This window comes from Vicia villosa, linkage group LG2, assembly GCF_029867415.1.
Source record: "Vicia villosa cultivar HV-30 ecotype Madison, WI linkage group LG2, Vvil1.0, whole genome shotgun sequence".
Taxonomy (NCBI): Eukaryota; Viridiplantae; Streptophyta; class Magnoliopsida; order Fabales; family Fabaceae; genus Vicia; species Vicia villosa.
Genome location: NC_081181.1, coordinates 789,033 through 792,095, shown reverse-complemented (window position 1 = coordinate 792,095; position 3,063 = coordinate 789,033).

Here is a 3,063-nt window from a genome sequence, read left to right as displayed (position 1 = left end):
TGGATCCCATCGAGTACGATGGACGTGAGGGGTGCTAACACCTTACCCTCGCGTAGCCGACTCCCTTAACCGTTTCTATGGTTCGCGATGACCTTGCTTTACATTTCCCCAAGGTTACTATGTGTTTCCTTCCCCTCTCTTGAGATAAATATACACGGATGGCGACTATATTTCTTGCACCACTTTCGCATTTGTACTTGGATGAAAATCCCGGGAGCGACACCTAGGAATATGAATATCATGATTAGAAGGCACAGAGAACTCTTTAAAATCACTAGAGGTCAGATGATCATCGAAAAACGCCGAAAAACTATTAGAGAAAATGAGCTTTTTAGGGGTGTGAACAGGGATTGGCTGGGGGTGAAGACCAGCAGAAAAAAGAACTCCCTTTTTTATCAAGTCCACTACAAGAACCCTAAATTATAAAAGATCCATGTGATGCAAGCCATGAGAAAGAAGACAAGGAATTAAGTGTTATTCCATAATTCTCAATCATTTTAGAGCCTGAGGGATGATTTGAAAGGTTACAATCATTTTGTGGGCAAAGGTATGAATCAGAAGATATATATATATATATATATATATATATATATATATATATATATATATATATATATATAGAGAGAGAGAGAGAGAGAGAGAGAGTATTAGTGTTTTAATTTACTAAAAAAACTCCAAAGTCACTATTATGTAACAAATTGGGTTTTGAATTAGGAAAATTCTTAGGTGGACACATACCTAAGAAATTGTTTTACACACAACCAATCACAGAATTTTAATTAATTAAAAAAATAAATATTGATTTTTCTCTCTCCTTCATAATCTCAACCACCCCATGAATCCAATTAAAAACAAAATTAAAATTAAAATTAATTAAAAAAAGACTCTTTCTTATTGGTTGTGCCTAAGAATGTGGATTTAGAGTCGTGTCCATGCAAGAATTGCTCTTTGAATTATAGGTAAAATTGGTGCAAGGCGGCTGACGTGGCTTAACCGTACATAGTGGGTGAATTGAGACAACATGTCTCTTATACACATCATATCATTCCTCATCTAATCCAAATGGATCTCCACCTACCAGCCATGAGCTGCCTAAAGAAACATTGCCATATAAGGGAGAGACGAATGCGCTCAGAGGAGAACCAATTTCATCTTCTTCCTCACACCTGTTGGTCAAAAACCCACCATTGAAACCATAAAATGTTTCTTCATTTTCAAGGATTCCCATAACCAAACTTGCACCATCCAAAGCATCCAAGCTTAACGAAATAGAAGAGCAGGGACTGCACTTACACGGTATGAAGATCTCTTCAACTACCCAAATCAGGTACACATCTACACCAACCTTCACCCTAACTTCCATGTCGATGATAGACCCAAGATCCATGGCTTCAAGCACTCTCCCAACATCAAAATAACGACCCTTAACATAAGCTTCATCAACCTTAATCACATTACTGAATAGCCCACCAATCTTATAGAAAGTATCTTCACCCCAAATATGTAGAGGAATTCCTCTGCACAGTGTCCACACTTCCTTCCTAGTATCTTTGAGAGAAGGTGACCATGGAACAAGAGACACAAAAAAGTAGTTCCAAATCTCCAACTTATTAACGCAAAAATCTTCTAGTAACCCTTCTAGTAAATCTTCTAGAGTTTAACCAAACATATGCTCCACCCAAGGAGGTAAGTTTGATCGAAGGGAACCCTAGAGTGTGAAGTTGATAACATATAAATGCAAGTTGAAGATGAGGATTCATCACTCCTACTAAAAACTTGGGTAGAGCATAAACCTTTTTCTCACTTGAAACAACCTCGAGCCACTGATCATTAGCCTTCCCCTTAACAAACTATTCCACTCGTGTCTTCAATAGTCACTTGTCTATTTTAGTGAAAGGTAGCCCTACTCAAGATTTCAAAGTTGGGAGAGGTTTAAGACAGGGAGATCCTCTCTCTCCCTTTCCTTTTTTGATTATTGTCTAAGGGTTGACTGGCATGGTTATTAAGGCTTCTAAAATAGGAGATTTTGTGTGATACAATGTGAAAGAGGGAGTCTCAGTTGACATCATTCAATTTGCGGATGATACTCTTTTAATTGGAGGAGGAGGTTGGAATAACTTATGTGGCATTAAAGCGATTTTAAGAGGTTTTGAAATTGTCTTTGGTTTGGGGGTAATTTTTCATAAGAGTTGGCTCATATGTATTAATTTGAGTAATCATTTCCTTTTAGCTGCTTCCAATTTTCTGGCGTGCAAGTTATAGTATTTAAATTTTACTTTCCTCGAGATAACTATAGGAGCTAACTCGAGAAGGATTAAGTTGTGGGCTCCAACTTTAGAAAAATTCAAATCTACGTTGGCTCAGTGGAGAGGGAGATGTCTATCTTTTGGAGGTAGAATTGCCCTTATTAATTCGGTTTTGAGAAGCTTGCCTATTTTTCTATTTTCTTTCTATAGGGTCCCTGTGAAAGTTTGGAGAGACATTGATAAAATTTGTCAGAGATTTCTTTGGGGTGGAATGGTTGAAAATCGAAGATTCATTGGGTTTGCTGAGATGCGGTGGGTAAACCTAAGGATTCAAGAGGTCTTGGTATTAAGAGTATTGAAGAGTTTAATTTTGTTTTGCTTACAAAATGGAGATGGAGAATTTTGGTGAAAAAGGAGGTAGTTTGGTATAATGTTCTCAAGGCTATATATGGGGATTGTGAACACCAAATTCTTTCGGATCTTTGCAACATTAGCAACTCGTCTACTTCGACTAGGTGGAAGGATTTGGCAAAGATTAGAATTTTTACTTCTAATTTGGGTTCTTATTTTGTAGGTTATGTCAATTATAAGAATGAGAGGGAATTCACATCCCTTTTTAGTATGAGGAGAGAACTTTGGCTAACGGTTTCTTCTACTTATATTCTCTTAGCAAATCTAAAGCAGAATTTGTTGCTAATATGGGTTGTTGGAAAAATGGAACTTGGATTTAATTTTGTTTTGCTTACAAAATGGAGATGGAGAATTTTGGTTAAAAAGGAGGTAGTTTGGTATAATGTTCTCAAGGCTATATATGGGG